Source organism: Aegilops tauschii, chromosome 6, assembly GCF_002575655.3.
Source record: "Aegilops tauschii subsp. strangulata cultivar AL8/78 chromosome 6, Aet v6.0, whole genome shotgun sequence".
Classification (NCBI taxonomy): domain Eukaryota; kingdom Viridiplantae; phylum Streptophyta; class Magnoliopsida; order Poales; family Poaceae; genus Aegilops; species Aegilops tauschii.
In genome coordinates, this window is record NC_053040.3 from 194,330,859 (window position 1) to 194,349,567 (window position 18,709).

Genomic DNA, 18,709 nt, shown 5'->3' on the forward strand with positions numbered 1-18,709 from the left:
GAATAATAAAAAATTATAGATACGTTGGAGACGTATCAAAGGCCGGGAAGAAATCTCCCCAGAAAGTTGTATGGTACTTACCGATCACTTTCCGTATACAAAGTTATTTTGTAGATCCCAAGGAAGCAAAGCTCATGGGTTGGCACACGGAGAGGAAGGAGCCCCACGATGGAGATGATCCGAAGCTGAGACACCTCGTGGATTGAAGTCAGTGGAGAGCGTTCAACGGTGTTGGGGATATAACCCCATGGTGTGACCCGCCCAGGAGGGACCAGGTTATACTGTTGGCGACTCAGAGACAAGGCCTAAGTAGGCCCAAGAAATAAGACATGGAACTCAGAGGGCGACTTACGTGGTGAGGAGCAGAACGCCCAAGCCCAGAAGATGGTGCGAGACCCGGCGTATTAAGCCGCCCGACGATGACTTGCCTAGTAAGGCAAGGCGACTTAGAACCAGGGGCGGTCATGTATTATGACCCGACCCAGACTCTTGTAATCCTAGGGCCTCGACTTGTGTATATAAAGGAGAGACCCTGTGGAGGGTTAACTCAAGTTACAATCAATCTAGAGCTAGGTTAAGCGATTCCTCTCCCTTGTAATCGATACTCAATCAATACAACACAAAGTAGGACGTAGGATTTTACCTCGTTGGTGAGAGGCCGAACCTGGGTAAACTCGAGTCTCTCATCCCATTCAACCCCTTTAAGCTAACTTACGTTCAGATGGCTCCACACCGAAGTCCTTTCACAACGGCATTGGCCATGACAAAACCACGATAGTTGGTACCCACCATGGGCCAGTGCATGGTGGTTTCGAGTTCTTGAAGGGCTCTTTCCTAGGGATCGAGGGGTACGCTGTTGGCAGGATGACTAAGAGTCACCGCGGCAAGCTCTACATTGACGACGCTGGCTGGAGCCCCGAGGCCGACTCAATTGTGTACAGGTACGGGGTCCCCTTCGGCGGAATCCACGTCTTCATCGGCAAAATTGGTAAATCTGAGCCTGAGCCGGACACCTCCACCGACCTCTTTGAGTCGGCTCGGCGCACGCAACCTGCCCGGAGTCAACCCGGTCGAAAGCGTGCCTTTGTCAGTTTCATGCAAGGCTTGGAGCTTGCAGAAAATTCCGCATCCGGTGGAGAGACTCTCATATATTCGGATGATGATTCCTCAACTGGAGAGATAGAATCAATCTATCAGTTTCAAGATGGCGGGCTTGGGGGCTATTCCGACGGCAACAATATTCCGTACCCCTATGAGCCGCCGTGCAGGGCTGCAATCTTTATGGCTGGCACACGGCCAGCTCTAAATTCTTCAACAACTGCACCTATGACATTTGGATCGGCTGTGGCTGCGGCTACTGGGGCTGGCGGCTAAGAGAGACCGCTAGCTCAAGTTTTGTCAGATCTATTGGGCAATTTTACAACTTTTTGGCAACGGAGGTGACTACGGCAAATCAAGCGGAACGCAATGCGGAGATGGTAAAGATTCATGCGGAGATCACTAAGGCCCAGGAGGATGGCAACAGAATGGGCTCATATTGTGGCTGAGTCAGAGCGGGTAAAGGCGGAAGCTTGGCATTTAGCCTAGATCATAACGCCTCTAATGCAGTTCTTCGTCGAAGGCACCAGACTCGCCTGCCTTTGTAGTACGTGCCCATGAATCTATTCAATACACCGGGGGTAGGGACAAGCACTCCTGATGCAAGGGTGAATCCTCAGTTGAACCCGGACGTTCCTGGAAGCCGGGTGGCGGCTCAACCTCGTCAGCCTGAGACAGCACGGAGGGAGAACCGGATACCTAACCCGCCCCCAATTAGATACCGCCTCAAAGATTCTTGACACCACCGCCTGGGCATTTTTCTAACCCGGTAGATAACATGTTAGTGGCGGTGACACGGCTGGTGGCTATTCCGATCAAGGGCGGGTCACCAGCTGCGGTGCAGACCTTGAACACCATCGAACTTCTTCAAGCAGCTGTTGCACAGCAGGCGGCTTATTCATATAGTGGCGATCGTGTCCATTTGACCCCGTGCCGAAGTTGGATTTTTTACTGTACACAGTAGGGCAACCCAAGTTGGAGTTATAGTCGGCGCATTGAATCGACGGCAGTTTCAAGTAGCGAGCGGCGTCGAAACCCGCCCCATGGTGATAACCCGCCCCGGGATGATAACTTACTAGTCAATGTTCAGGCTATTGTGGATGAAGCCAGAGCTCGTCGGTGAGGCGGAAGCGGCAGCTCAGCAGGGGGCTTATCAGCAGCCTTCGGTGACCCCTTCAACTTTAGTAGGGGCTGGGACGATTTCTATGACAGTTGGAGTGCTGGGTTTAGTTCCGGCTCTGCGTAATGACGTCTGCCCAGGGATTTCAATGGCCCTTGTAATCTGCCTAATTATACAGCTGATCTCCCTCCTGAAGGCTGGATTGAGAGTTATGAATTGGCCAAGGAGATGTTGGATCTCAATGATGCAGTCTGTGCCAAGTATTTCACTATGATGTTGGATGGACCAGCTCGTACATTGTTAAAAAGCTTGCCTGCTAATTCCATCAAGTCATGGGCAGAGTTGGATGGACCAGCTCGTACATTGTTAAAAAGCTTGCCTGCTTTTAAACCGGACATGCATCATCCTTGGTTGTGCATCATGCCATGTTTATGCTTGTGTGTTTACCATGTTGTTTGTTTCTTTCCGGTTGCTCCTCTCGTTAGCTTCGGTTTCGTTCCGGAGTTGTGAGGATTCGTTCAACTACGTCCGTTTGTCGAATCGTTCTTCTTCCTTGCGGGATCTCAGGCAAGATGACCATTACCCTCGATATCACTTCTATCTTTGCTTGCTAGTTGTTCGTTCTACCGCTATGTCGCGCTACCTACCACTTGTCTATCATGCCTCCAATTTCGCCATGTCAAGCCTCTAACCCACCTTCCTAGCAAACCGTTGTTTGGCTAAGTCACCGCTTTTGCTCAGCCTCTCTTATAACGTTGTTAGTTGCAGGTGAAGTTGAAGTTTGCTCCATGTTGGAACATGATCATTTTGGGATATCACAATATCTCTTATTTAATTAATGCATCTATATACTTGGTAAAGGGTGGAAGGCTCGGTCCTATGCCCAGTGTTTTGTTCCACTCTTGCCGCCCCTAGTTTCCGTCATACCGGTGTTATGTTCCTTGATTTTGCGTTCCTTACGCGGTTGGGGTTATGGGACCCCCTTGACAGTTCGCTTTGAATAAAAATCCTCCAGCAAGGCCCAACATTGGTTTTCCATTTGCCTACCACCTATTCCCTTCCCTTGGGGTCTGCAGCCCCGAGGGTCATCTTTATTTTAACCCCCCCGGGCTAGTGCTCCTCTGAGTGTTGGTCCAAACTAGAGCCCTTTGTAGCACCACCTCGGGGAAACTTGATGGTTGGTTTTAGTTGTACGGATTGCTCATCCGGTGTCCCCTGAGAACGAGATATGTGCAGCTCCTATCGAGATTTGTCGGCACAGTCGGGTGGTCTTGCTGGTCTTGTTTTACCATTGTCGAAATGTCTTGTAACCGGGATTCCGAGACTGATCGGGTCTTTCTGGGAGAAGGAATATCCTTCGTTGATCGTGAGAGCTTGTGATGGGCTAAGTTGGGACACCCCTGCAGGGTATAAACTTTCGAAAGCCATGCCCGCGGTTATGTGGTAGATGGGAATTTGTTAATGTCCAGTTGTAGAGAACTTGACACTGGACTTAATTAAAATGCATCAAGCGTGTGTGTAACCGTGATGGTCTCTTTTCGGCGGAGTCCGGGAAGTGAACACGGTTTGGGTTATGTATGAATGTAAGTAGTTTCAGGATCACTTCTTGATCACTTCTAGCTTCACGACCATTGCGTAGCTTCTCATCTTACACTTATTTGCGTATGTTAGCCACCATATTTGCTTAGTGCTTGCTACAACTCCACCTCATTACCTCGTCCTACCCATAAGCTTAAATAGCCTTGATCTCGCGGGTTTTGAGATTGCTGAGTCCTTGTGACTCATAGATACTACCAAAACAGTTGCAGGTGCCGATGATACCAGTGCAGGTGATGCTACCGAACTCAAGTGGGAGTTCGACGAGGACCTTGGTTGCTACTATGTTTCGTTTCCTGATGATCAGTAGTGGAGCCCAGTTGGGACGATCGCGGATCTAGCAGTTGGGTTTATCTTCTTTTCTTTTGGATTTGACCGTAGTCGGTCTATGTGTGTGTATTTTGGATGATGTATGAATTGTTTAAATATTGTGTGAAGTGGCGATTGTAAGCCAACCCTCTTTATCCCTTTCTTGTTCATTACATGGGATTGTGTGAAGATGACCCTTCTTGCGACAAAACCACAATGCGATTATGCCTCTAAGTCGTGCCCCGACACGTGAGAGATATAGCCGCATTGTGGGCGTTACAACACTACAAAAAAAAGATACATCCGTGACATTTTGGGCCGAACAAATTTTTCTGTCATACTTATGACACTTCTATGATGATAATTGTGACAAAACCCGGTATCATCATAGATGTGGTGGGCTCCTACTTCTATGACAAAAAATCATGACAGAAAATGGGCTTTTCGTCCTGGGTGGGCCGGAGACGCAGCTGCATGACATTCTTTGGGCCGTCCATGACGGAAAAAACCGTGGTAGAAGCGAGGGCGAGGAAAATATCGGGGTGTTCCCGGTTACGGTGGGTGGTCAGGGCCGAGCGATGCACGTTTCTCTCATACACGCCCGCGCGTGGGTGCGAGGCATTGGGCTCTAACTGAACCCGAGCAAGGCGTTGGGCTCTAACTGAACCCGAGCGATTGCACTACAGGCTACGCGTTACTGAACCCGAGCGATCGATCGATGGCTGTTAACTGAACCCGATCGAGCGATTCCTTCGCTACTGCTGCTAACTGAAGCCGATGGATGCTACCTCTGGATGAACCGTGAGCGTTGCTGGGGGGTTTGGATGAACAGTTCCCGATGGGGGTGGATGAACAGGACCCCGTGGTATTGCCTCTGGATGAACAGGACCTCGATCGATCGAGCCGGTTGGGGCTGGATGAACAGGACCCCGTGGAGGGCTGGATGAATAGGAACACCCCGTGGAGGGCTGGATGAACAGTATACGGTGGAGGGCTGGATGAACAGTAGCCCGTGGAGGGGTGGTTGAACAGGAGCCCATGGAGAGAGCTGGTTGAACAGTAGCCGGTGGAGTAGCGCGCGGTGGAGGATAGATGAACAGGAGCCCGTGGATGAACAGTCGCAGGTGGAGGCTGGAGGAGGTCGATGGTGGATGAACAGTAGCCCGTGGAGGCTGCAGGGGGTCGACAGTGGAGATGAACAGTATCCCGTGGAGTCCCGTTTTGCGGTACGCCACACCCCTCCTGATGAACAGGACCCCGGTTTCGACCGTAGCACTCCAACACAAGTCCGTTTCCTCTGTTTTGCGGTACGCCACACCCCTCCCGATCAACAGGCCCCCGTTTCGTCCGTAGGAGGTCCGTTTCCTCCGTTTTGCGGTACGCCAGACCCCTCCCGATGAACAGGATCCCGTTTCGAACATGGCCGGTCGAACACAAGGTCGTTTCCTCCGTTCTCCGGTATGCTAGGCCTCAGTTTCATCGGCTGTTCCGTCCAAGCCCTCCCGATGAACACGACGACGCATTCCATTCCGACCCAGCCGGTTGGCTCCCCATGAACACGACGACGATGTTGTTTCTCTCTTCCGACCCATCCCTGGCCGTACGTATGCGCGAGTAGGCATTCGAGACCCCTCCCGTATGTACGTACTTGGTCCTATTTTCTTTCTTGCACCCTGGCCGATGTACGTACGTGTACATGCTACGCGCGCGCCTCTACATCGACCAGTATGTACGTACACGTTCGCGACCGGAATGACAATGCTACGTACGCTTCGACCAGGTGGGTCTTGACTATCAGGCACTTCCTTGCGTGCGAAGATGTCTGGTGGGTCCCAGCAGTCAGGGGGGCGAATCATTTTTTTTGCCCGGACGCACTTCCTTGCGTGCGAAGATGTAGCTGGTAGGTCCCAGCAGTCAGGGTGGAAACGTTTTTTTCAAGAAATATAGTTGCCCGTCCGGTGGGTTCCTGTTGTCAGGTGGAGGAATAATTATTTTGCGCGTAATAAGGAGGCACTTCCTTGCGGCCGCCGTGGACCCAGCTGTCAGCCTCTCCACGTACAGTACTCTTTCGATGGAAGTCGTTCCTTGACCATGTTGACCATGCCGCGCCGAGAGCACCAGGGCGGTGGACGACGGCGAGGCCTAGGAAGGGGATGACGCGGAGCCGGGGAAGATGCGGCAGTGGAAGCCCACGCAGAGAGGAGTACGAGGGTTCACTGGTTCGGCTTTGGTGTCAGGCTGCCGTCGCCGCAGGGCCTGGCCAGCGGTGGGAATAGTAGGGGGCGGTGAGGCCTCCGCGGCAGCACAGACGGCCACTGGAGGCAGGAGCATGCGGCACGACCGGCGCTGCTTTGGGCGGCTGGAGCAAGAAGACCAGAGGTTGAAGAAGCACTACGGCCGTTGGATGGACATCGTACGGTCACTGGAGCTAGAATCGTTCGTATTGACTAAGTTGACAAAGCACCCAATCCCCGTCAACTTAGTAGGCTCACAAGTCAGCCACCCACCAAGGTGGGTCCCAACTAGCAGGGAGAGTATTCATTTTTTTGTGCGTAATAAGGAGGCACTTCCGGTGGGTCCGAGCTGACAGCGGGGGGAATGTTTTTTTGCGAAATACGGTGGCCCGTCCGGTGGGTCCCAGCAGTCAGGGGGGAAACGTTTTTTTCGCCAAATATGGTGGCCCGTCCGGTGGGTCCCTGCTGTCAGGTGGAGGAATAATTATTTTCCGCGTAATAAGGAGGCACTTTCTTGCGACTGTTGTGGACCCAGCTGTCAGCCTCTCCACGTATAGTACTCTTCCGATGAAAGTCGTTCCTTGACCACGTTAACCACGCCGTGCCGAGAGCACCAGGGCGGTGGACGACGGCGAGGCCTAGGAAGGGGACGGCGTGGAGTCGGGGAAGACGTGGCAGTGGATGCCCACGCGTAGAGGAGTATGAGGGTTCACTAGTTCGCTGTGGTGTGAGGCTGCCATCGCCGCAGAATAATATGGGGTGTGGGTGAGTAGAGGGATAGCCTGGCCAGAGGTGGGAGTAGTAGGGGGCGGTGAGGCCTCCGCCGCATCGCAGCTGGCCACGGGAGGCAGGAGCATGAGGCACGACCGGCGCTGGTTTGTGTGGCTGGAGCAAGAAGACCAGAGGTTGAAGAAGCACTACGGCCGTTGGATGGACATCGTACGGTCACTTGAGCTAGAATTGTGCATATTGACTAAGTTGACAAAGCCCTCCGTCCCCGTCAACTTAGTAGGCCCACAAGTCAGTCTGCCACTATACTGGGTCCCAGCTAGTAGGGAGAGTATTCATTTTTTTGTGCGTAATAAGGAGGCACTTCCTTGTGTGCGAAGATATAGCTGGTGGGTCCGAGCTGTCAGTGGCGGTAACATTTTTTTCACGAAATACAGAGGCCCTTTCGGTGGGTCCCAGATGTCAGGTGGAGGAATCATCATTTTGCGTGTAATAAGGAGGCATTTCCTTGCGTGCGGCCATGGACCCAGCTGTCAGCCTCTCCACGTATAGTCCACTTCAGATGCATGTCGGTCGTTGACCACGTTGACCAGGCCGCGCCGAGAGCACCAGGGCGGTGGACGACGGCGAGGCCTAGGAAGGGAATGACACGGAGGCAGGGAAGACTTGGCAGTTGTTTCCCATGCGGAGGGGAGTACGACTGTACGAGGGTTTATTGGTTCGTCTGCCGTCGCCGGAGAATGGCAGCAGGTGTGGGTGAGTACAGGGATGGCTACGCCAGCGATGGGAGTACGGTGGGGCGGTGAGGCCTGCGCGACAGCACAGCCGTCCGCGGGGAGGAGGGAGCAGGCAGTCCCGCCGGTGCTTGTTTGAGCGGCTGGAGCAGGAAGAGCAGAGATTGAAGAAGCACGACGGCCGTTGGATGGACATCCAACAGTCACTGCTTGTGCGTCAACCTTTTTTTAGGAAAGCCTCAAATCTGTGGAAAACAGCATACAGCCCATCTGCTATTATTTCTAATAATTTACAGCCCATTTGCTAATTCTTAAGGTTTTTTTTGAGCCCATATTCTTTTTGTTAGCATTACAGCCCATATTGTGGCCACGGTTAAACAATTATACGAAATTTTGCATATTTCGGTGCGGTCCGAACTGTTTTTAATCCCGAAATTTCGAGTCACATTCAAACTGATTTTAAAAATAAATGTATATCAATATAAAATCCAACAAATTGTCCACGCATAAAAATTAATGCAATTTAAAATCTTGAAATGAAAAAAAGAAATTTGAAACTAATTACCGGTTTGATGTGTTTTTAAAATGTACAACCCATTTCTCATTACTGATAGGCCATTTTCTCGGCCAGCCGAATGAAGCTCTCCTTGTCTTGAAAGATTTGCAGCCCAACAGGCCTGACAAAGCGACTTACTTGGCAAATCACGAAAAACTAGGCTAGCCATTTTCAGAAAGAAAAAAAAACTACTGGGCTGGTCTGTGGTAAACATAAAAGAGAAGGCTGTCTAGACAGGCCAGAGTGCCCCGCACAACCCAGTTGACACCCTGCTTCCATCACAAAAACAAATTAGATAAATGCCACTCCAATTATGGCGATTCATAAAAATGCCACTGCAATTTCCAAACTTTGAAAAATGCCACTGCAATTTTTGCAAACTTTGGAAAACGCCACTGCAATTTGCAAACTTTGAAAAATGCCACTCCAGACTTCGAAAAATGCCATTGGAAATGGCATGAAATGGCATTTTTCAAAGTTTGGAAATTGTAGTGGCATTTCTCAGAAACACCAGATTTGGAGTGGCATTTATCAACTTAACCCAAAACAAAAATAACTAGGCGAGCTGCTGGGTCCCTGGTGTCAGCCGCTCGTTGTGCAATTCTCTCGTTTATTGACTACGTTGACAATGGCATGGGACCCATATGTCAGAAATCCATTAGGAGGAACCATTTTTTATTGGCTTGAAATAAGGAGGCACTTGCTTGCGTACTGCCATGACCTTGGCGGGTCCCTGCCGTCATCCTCTCCACGTACAATCATCTCCTGATTGTGTACGCGTCAACTTGGTAGGCCCACAAGTCAGCCTCTAAACCCGTGGAGGACAAATACAACCCATTTAAAAAAATAACAGCCCATTCCATACGTTCGAACGGAAAGTTCAACACTCAGAGCAAAGTAATAGGTCTGATCTACGTATAGAGTACTGAACTTCCATGTTGACAACCATCATAGCCAAGTTAACTATATACTCCCACTAATACTCTAGTAGCGTACAAGTACTAACTTACTCTTAGCTAACTAGACAATGCCGGCCGCCATCTGCGGTACACGCTAAACACCGGCACCGGCGTCCTCCGCCTCGCCTCGGACTTGCCAGAGGTGCGATAGGGCGTGTTGCTTGCGCGCGTTGGCCCTTCCCATGCTGGCGTGGTCCACCGAAGCTTCGGCTTCTAAGCGGGAAACCCACTTGATGAGCTGGTAGTAAAAATCGGCGTCGCGAACGCGTGCGTGCCCGACAGCCTCCACGGCTATTTTTCGGGCGCCGGCCTCCACGTAGTCGGCCCAGTTGCGGGCGCTCTGCTCGCGACTCAGAGCGTCGGTGCGGTGCTACTCCATGTCCCGCTCGCGGCACAAATCGGCGATACGCTGCTCCTCCGCCAGGCGGTCGCGCTCCAACAAGTCCTCGATCTCCGCATTGCCATCTAAAGACCGATAGAATGCCTCCTCCCTCCATCTGCCTTCTGGTGAAAAACCAAACACTAGTTCCGGTGGTGACCGCCTCCGGCCTCGCCTATCGCGGACGGGCGGGGGCATGGCGGACGTGGCGAGTGTCGTGGTTCTAAGACTGACAGTAGAATGGGGGGTAGGTATGAGGAGGCAAGATCCCAGCTATTGTGAAGTTGTACACACAAGGTTTACGAGTTCAGGCCCTTCACGGTGGAAGTAATAGCCCTACGTCTCGGTGCCCGGAGGTGGTCTACTGGATTATATGTGTGTGGAGTTATAGGGGGTGCGAACCCTTGTCCCTGAGGAGGGGGGTGGCTTATATAGAGTTCGCCAGACCCCTCCGTCCCTTAGTTACTCAGGGTTTAAGGTACATAAAGAGGGGGCGTTACTGGTAACGCCAGCAATAAAGATACATGAATGACCATTAAGTCTACAAAGTAAATGCCCGACCTTTGCTGTTCAGAGCGGCTTTAGACCTTTGGGTTGTCGCGTGACTAATGCTACGGTCGAGTGAGTACCATCTCTTAGTCGAATGAACTTGAACCTTCCGACTGGAATGCTTCTGGTCGAGTGGATGATGATATCCCTTGAATGCTTCTGACTTTAGGGTGATGTCCTAGGGGAGGGTGTCTAGGTGAGGCCTATGACCATACCCTAGGTACATAGCTTCATCATTAGCCCCCGAATGGTTCAGGGTTCGAGTGGAGAAGGAGTTGAAAATACTTCCGACTCAATTTTCGCGCTTCAAAAACGTCTTGCTGGGATCAATGAACAATCATGACGACTTCAACTTCTTTTTCAGTCCCCTTGATCCATTCTTAGTTTGTCGAGTGAACTTTTTACTGAAAAGCTTCGGGTGTTGATATGGAAAAATCTTCGGTCTGATAGACTGCTCTGCTGCTCCCGGATCTTGCGGGATTTGAAATTTTGGGAAGCGCGCGGGACGGAGGAGGCCGCAGTAATCGGGATGGATTAGGCAGGGACGCCTCGATATCCGCGCCACCTTTTTCGCCACATACTGAGCGAGCGCCAGTTGCGGGATTTGACAGGATCGCCCGGGCCCAGTGGTCAGTCACTCAGAAACGGTTCCATATAAGGCATTGGATTGGGGAATTCTGCACAGTGCGCCCCAATTCCCCTTTCTTTCTCCTCTGCTTCTCCACCGCTGCCGCTTCCGTTCTCGACGCCATCTCTCGCCCGCGCTCCTCTTGCTTCGATGGCGAAGGACAAGATGGCAGCGCTGGAACGCGCGAACAAGGGAGCGGGGAAGGGGAAGGTGAAGAAGACCGACAGCAGCGGGTCGTCGTCGCGATCTGGCTTGCCGCGCGGCTGGGTTCAGGGCGACTGGATCCAGTCCACCATCGAGCTGGATGATCTGCGAGATCTGGCCGAGAGTGGGCTAATCGAGCATGGTTTCTGGAGGCTCCCGGGGGACGAAACTGAACCACAGCCCCAGGAGGGCGAATGCGTCTTGCTCGCCACCCACGTCGACCGAAGTTTTTCCTTGCCCCCACATCCCTTTTTCCGTGCCTTTCTGAACTTCTTCGGAGCTCAACTCCACCATTTCTCTCCCAATACTATCACGTACCTTGCTACCTTTGTCTCGCTGTGTGAGAATTTCCAGGGCTGCCGACCACACTGGGGTCTGTTCAAGCACATCTTCACATGTCGCTCGCAGACTGTGAAAAAAGCTAGCCCAAGTGACGAGAAAAGCCAGGTAATCCAGATGTGTGGGGGCTTAGGCATCCAGATGCGGGGGAAGAGCGCTTTTTCTACGATGACTCTCCCTGACTCGGTTAGAGGGTGGCAGTCGACTTGGTTTTATTGCAAAGACAAGTCGACTCCTGGCCACTCGACAGGTCTCCCTCCCTTTTCTTTGGCGCGAGTTCAGAAGCCTACCACCTTGAAAGTGACTCCAGCAGAGAAGGTGGAGGTGGCCATGTTGATGGAGCGAGTAGTTCAGCGGATTCATGAGGGTGTGACCAGAATGGATTTGCTCGAGGTATTTCTCAGTTGACGTATCCAGCCCCTCCAGGCTCGTGATCACTCGATGTGGATGTACTCGGGGATTGAAGATTCCACTCGGATCCACCCGGAGGACATTGATGAGAAGACGGTGGCGCAGTGGGTGCAAGGCATCACAGGAAACAAGGACAACCCCAGGGGGTCCCGAAGAGTTTTACCATTCGACACCAACAACCACCTAGACAAGGTCCATTCTTTATTTCTGAGTGTTTTTCATTCTGACTTGCAATTGTTTACTGAGTCGACCATCCTTTGTTCACCTCTTTTGCTTCGCAGATCTATACAGATACATACTCAATGCTGAACGGGGAGCAAGAGCAGTACCAGGAAGGAGAAGAAAGCGGAGGCGAAAGCATGGATTATCAGTCTGATGGAGGAGAAGAGGAGGAGGAAAGCAAGGACTCGAGCAGTGGCGAAGAGGTCGAATCACCACCTCGCAATGAAAGGCGTTCCAAGAATAAGCACGACCCGGTAAGTATCCGTGGCAAGGCGACCGCGCAGACTGGACAGACCTCAAAGCGCCCTCGGACATCTTCTCCAGCGCCGACTGAGAAGGCCCCGAAGCAGTCTAAGGCTACGCCGTCAAAACCACGGAAGGCTTTGCCCAAGATCAAAGTGGTCGTTCCCATTGCTTCCGGGTAATAGTTGGACTTGATTTCTTGGTTTGTCATGAATTGAACTTTAGTCGACTCATTTCGGAAGGTCTGGCCGACTGAATCTTGAGATTTGCAGTGCTGCTACCTCTAGGACTTCCGTTTATAGGGATGAAGACGAGGAAATGGAGGATGCAGTCACTTCTAATCCGAGTGCGACTCTTGTAATCTTGTCTTTAGTTTCTCAACTGTTTTGCTGGTCGACTGAATTCTGGCGATTGATTCTTTTTGCAGCTGCTCCCAATGTCATTGATCTACCAGACGACGAAGAGGATGTGCCGCTGAGGCCCATGGGAAGAAGAAGCAGGAAGACATCAACTGGCAAGGTGCCTTAGTCGACGTCAGTGACGGAGCCAGTGATCCAGGAGGCCGGCGATGCCAACCGGGCTTCTGTGACTTTTGCCGTACCATTGTTGAGTGCCCAGCCTTCAGCGTCGACAGGTTCCAGTCGATCCATCTTCACTTTTCGCTGCGCATCACGTCCCCGAGGACCAAGTGGGTGCTGCCAAGGAGGCTAGACGCCAGGCAAGCATCATGATGGAGCAGATGAAGGTGCTTCGAGAGGCTAGTCAAGCTGCTTACGATGCCAGCTCAGCTCTCCAGAGCAATGTCCAGGTTGGTTGATTGCCGACTGATCCCTTAACTTATCGCTTGTTTTGTTAGGATATGCTACCTGAAAACTTTCCTTGAGCATATTTTCATCGGTCTGCATTTGTACACCCACTGGGTGTTTTAACTTATTGCTGAATAGTTTTGTTTCTTGGGTCGACTAGGTTGTGTCGACTCAGTTTTTGAACCAGTGGGGGCACGCTGAGTGCACCCACTGGGTGTAATCCCCGAGACCATAGTTGATTGCGGGCAGTCAGCTATGGTCTGAGAATCAGAACTTTCTCACTCGGTCTGAACGGATCATGTCGAGTGGAACTTGAACTAGTGGGGGCACGCTGAGTGCACCCACTGGGTGTAGTCCCCGAGACCGTAGTCGACTACTGGTAGTCGACTATGGTCTGAGAACAACTTTCTTCTTCTCTTTTTTTTACACTCGTCCTGGACGGACCATGTCGAGTGGAAACTGGACCAGTGGGGGCACACTAAGTGCACCCACTGGGTGTAGTCCCCGAGACTACTGTTGGATGTTTGATTCAGCAGTAGTCTCAGAATTTGTTGAATTTATCACTATATTGCTCTGAAGTAACCAATCTTTTCATCTGTCGACTGACCGTCCTTTGATTACAGAAATCCTGTGAACTTGGAGCTCGCTTTGCTGACCTGGAGCAGAAGCAAATTCAGCTCAATCTCGATCTGGAGCTAGCCAAGACGAATTTGCAGAAGGCCAAGGCTGAAGCTGCTGGTATGAAAATTTTGTCGACTGATTTGTTTCTGAATCGAGTGTCATTTCTTTTCTCTAAACCAAGTGTTCTTTCTTTCAGAAACAATGAACCACGCTCTGGCGAAGAAGGATCTGGACCTTGCAGCTGCACAGAAGGCGGCAGAAGAGAAAACCGCACTCGCCAACCAGAAGCTTGCTTCAGTCGGTAAAATGGAAGAAGAGAACGCCAAGTTGAAGACTGCTCTGGACGAAGCCAACAAGGAGGCGACTCGTCTAAAGAAGGACAAGAGGGACCTGACTGACAAGGTGGAAGATATCGCCCGCAAGAAAGATGACTTGGAGAATTATCTGGGAGGACTCGCCAAGAAGCTGTTCGTCATGCTTGAAGGTGTTTCCCTTTGTCCGACAGACTTGTTGTTGTTGACTCGATATATAGCCTTTGACTCATCGTTGAATTGTGTGTGCTGAATTTTGCCAGAACTTCGAGGAAGAGACTGGGCGAGTTGAGACAAGCTTGGACCCCATCCTCTCTCCTGTGAAGGACGAAGCTGCCATGAACGTGCTCCGATTGGAATCCCGTGTTGCTGGTGTTGTCGACTACCTTGCTCGTCTGAAAGTTGCGGTGTCGCGCATCGACACAACACTCTGGCCAGGGGCGACGCTTCAAAATGACATTGAGTCTCTGATGGCTTGACTCAATGAGGTCCCTAGTCGAGTGCAGGAATGGAAGAAGTCTTCTGCCCGATGCGGTGCTGACGTGGCTCTGTCGCTGGTTCGTGTCCACTGCAAGGAAGCCCGAGAAGAGAAGCTAGCGGTGATCAAGGTTGCCAATACCAAAAGGCATGACTTCCAATCCTTCATGGAAACCTTCATTGCTGTTGCCACTCGGATTGCACACGGAATTGATCTGGACGAGTTCGTCGAGCCTGCTAGCCCTCCTCCCGCGGAGTGAAAAAACTTTATGCCTCGCCTTAAATTTGCCTCGGAATGCCGAGTGATTTTGTAACCGTAAAACTCCTTCGGGCCTGATGCCCGAGTACTTTAATCCGTGGTCTGGAACCTTAGGATCTATCTGAACTTGGTTTTTCTCTGAATATGCTCGTGTTTGCCTTCGAGTGGAACTTGTTTCTTCACTCGGAATAGTCTTTGTACTTGCGATGCAGCTCTGAGGAGAAGGTAATCAGTCGACCTGCACCTTGTCGCCCTCGTGGAATGGGATGGAGCACACATTGTACTTATGGCGCAGCTCTGAGGAGAAGGTCGTGGTCGACCTGCACCTCGTCGTCCTTGCGGATCGGGATGGAGCACACATTGTACTTATGGCGCCGCTCTGAGGAGAAGTTCGCGGTCAACCTGCACCTCGTTGTCCTTGCGGATCGGGATGGAGTGCATATTGCACTTATGGTGCAGCTCTGAGGAGAAGGTCGCGGTCAACCTGCACCTCGTCGTCCTTGCGGATCAGGATGGAGCGTGTGGCCAAGTCCCCGAGCAAGAAGATTGGTTCTCACTCGGAACGTGTTTTATACTTAGGCGAGTACTGGACTGCAGCTAAGCCCCCCGAGTGAGAGGCTTGCTCACCACTCGGTAGGATTTTTTAAACTTAGGCGAGTACTGGACTGCAGCTAAGCCCCCGAGTGAGAGGGTTGCTCACCACTTGGTAGGATTTTTCAAACTTAGGTGAGTACTGGACTGCAGCTAAGCCCCCGAGTGAGAGGGCTGCTCACCACTCGGTGCGATTTTTTAAACTTAGGCGAGTACTGGACTGCAGCTAAGCCCCCGAGTGAGAGGTTTGCTCTTCACTCGGTGGGATTTTTTCAAACTTAGGCGAGTACTGGACTGCAGGTAAGCCCCCGAGTGAGAGGGTTTCTCTTCACTCGGTGGGATTTTTTCAAACTTAGGTGAGTACTAGACTGCAGCTAAGCCCCCGAGTGAGAGGGTTGCTCACCACTCTGTGGGATTTTTTAAACTTAGGCGAGTACTAGACTGCAGCTAAGCCCCCGAGTGAGAGGGTTGCTCTTCACTCGGTGGGATTTTTTCAAACTTAGGCGAGTACTGGACTGCAACTAAGCCCCCGAGTGAGAGGCTTTCTCACCACTCCGTAGGATTTTTTAAACTTAGGTGAGTACTGGACTGCAGCTAAGCCTCCGAGTGAGAGGCTTGCTCACCACTTGGTAGGATTTTTTAAACTTAGGCGAAATGGATTCGCAGCTAAGCCTCTGAGTGAGAGGCTTGCTCTTCACTTGGCAAGATTTTATTTTTTGAAACTTAGGCGAAGCGGATCGCATCTAAGGCACCCACTAGGGGATTTAGAATATATATAAAAGGAACAACAATCATTTAGGAGACTGTAAAACCATGTATTTGATAATCAAACTAGAAGGTATTTCTTATTACATCTCAACAGTCTGAATGCTTAAGTATAAAAGGGGCGGAGCAGCTCCGCATTCCAAGCGTGTGGCTCGTCTTTATTGTGCTCAACATTGTAGAGGTGGTATGCTCCATTGTGGAGCACTTTGGTGACAACGAAGGGGCCTTCCCAAGCAGGAGCGAGCTTGTGTGGTTTCTGCTGATCCACTCGAAGAACCAAGTCTCCTCTTGAAATGTCCGACCCCTCACATTTCTGGCGTGGAATCAACGCAGGTCTTGCTGATAAATGGTCGACCGGATCAGGGCCATCTCTCTTTCCTCTTCTAGGATATCAATTGCATCTTGCCGAGCCTGTTCTGCTTCATCTTCTAAGAAAATCTCGACCGTGGTGCATTGTGAAGCAAGTCACTCAGAAGCATAGCTTCAGCCCCATAGACTAAGAAGAATGGAGTTTGGCAAGTCGGCCGATTAGGAGTTGTCCTCAATCCCCAAAGCACTGATGGAAGTTCATCGACCCAGGCGCCTGCTGCATGCTTGAGGTCACGCAACAATCGGGGTTTCAGTCCTTTCAGAATCAATCTGTTTGCTCTTTCAGCTTGTCCATTCGACTGGGGATGGGCGACTGAAGCATAGTCGACCTGAGTGCCTTGGGAAGCACAAAAGGCTCTGAACTCATCGGAATCGAAGTTCGACCCATTTATCAGTGATGATGCTGTGCGGAACACCATATCTGAATGTTAACTCTCTGATGAAGCTGACAGCAGTACTGGCTTCGAGATTTTTGATAGGCTTGGCTTCAATCCATTTGGTGAACTTGTCGACTGCTACGAGCACATGAGTGAAGCCACTCATGCCAGTCCTCAGAGGTCCAACCATATCTAATCCCCAGACAGCAAAAGGCCAGACGAGCGGAATGGTCTTCAGGGCTGATGCAGGCTTGTGAGACATGTTGGAGTAGAACTGGCAACCTTCACATTTGTCGACTATGTCTTTTGCCATTTCATTCGCTCGTGGCCAATAAAACCCCGCTCGGTATGCTTTGGCCACAATGATCCGAGAGGACGCATGGTGACCACAGGTCCCTGAGTGGATGTCGTTGTGGATCACTCGACCTTCTTCTGGTGTTATGCACTTCTGAGCGACTCCGGTAACACTTTCTCTGTAAAGCTGTCCACCCATTACTGTGAAAGCTTTAGATCGGCGGACAATCTGACGGGCCTCTTCTTCATCCTCTGGGAGCTCTTTCCTGAGAATATATGCAATGTACGGCACTGTCCAATCGGGTATGACGACCAAAACTTCCTTGACCAAGTCAACCACGGCTGGGATTTCGACTTCAGTCGGATAAGTAGGGCTCTTAGGTTGTGGGGGCTCCTCCGTGAAGGGATCCTCCTGGACAGACGGTGTGTGAAGATGCTCCAAGAACACATTACTGGGAATAGGCTCACGCTTGGAACCTATCTTTTCCAAATCATCAGCTGCTTGATTTTTCAGTCGGGTATATGATGGAGCTCTAACCCTTCAAACTTCTTCTCTAACTTTCTCACTGCATTGAAATAGCCAGTCATAGCCGGGCTCCTGACGTCCCACTCTTTCATTACTTGATTAACCACCAAATCTGAGTCGTCGTAGACAATTAGGCGACGGACGCCGAGTGAAATGGCTATACGCGACCCGTACAGAAGTGCTTCATATTCAGCCTCGTTGTTGGAGGAATCAAAATGAATCTGAAGAACATAGTTGAGCCTGTCTCCTCGGGGGAATACCAATACCACCCCAACACTAGAACCATTCAACATCTTGGATCCGTCAAAGAGCATGGTCCAATGCTTCGAGTGAATCTGAGTCGGTTGTTGCTGCTCAACCCACTCGGCGAGGAAATCCACTATTGCTTGGGACTTGATAGCTTTCTTTGCCTCAAACTTGATATCCAATGGAAGGAGTTCAATCGCCCATTTTGCCACTCGACCAGTTGCATCTCTGTTGTTCAGAATTTCTGGCAATGGTGCGTCGCTGACGACTGTAATGGAATGATCTGAAAAATAATGTGCAACCTTCTTCGTGGTCATGTAGATTCCATAAACAAGCTTCTGATAATGCGGATATCTCTGCTTGGACGGAGTCAAGACTTCAGAAATATAGTATACTTGGCGCTGAACTTTATAGGCTTTTCCTTCTTCTTCCCGCTCGACCGTGAGTACGGTACTGACAACTTGTCCAGTGGCTGCAATATAAAGCAGTAAAGGCTCTTTGCTGATTGGGGCATGATATGTCTCCAACGTATCTATAATTTTTTATTGTTCCATGCTATATTATATTCTGTTTTGGATGTTTAATGGGTTTTATTATACACTTTTACATTATTTTTGGGACTAACCTATTAACCGGAGGCCCAGCCCAGAATTGCTGTTTTTTTTGCCTATTTCAGAGTTTCGCAGAAAAAGAATATCAAACGGAGTCCAAACGGAATGAAACCTTCGGGAACGTGATTTTCGGAACGAACGTGATC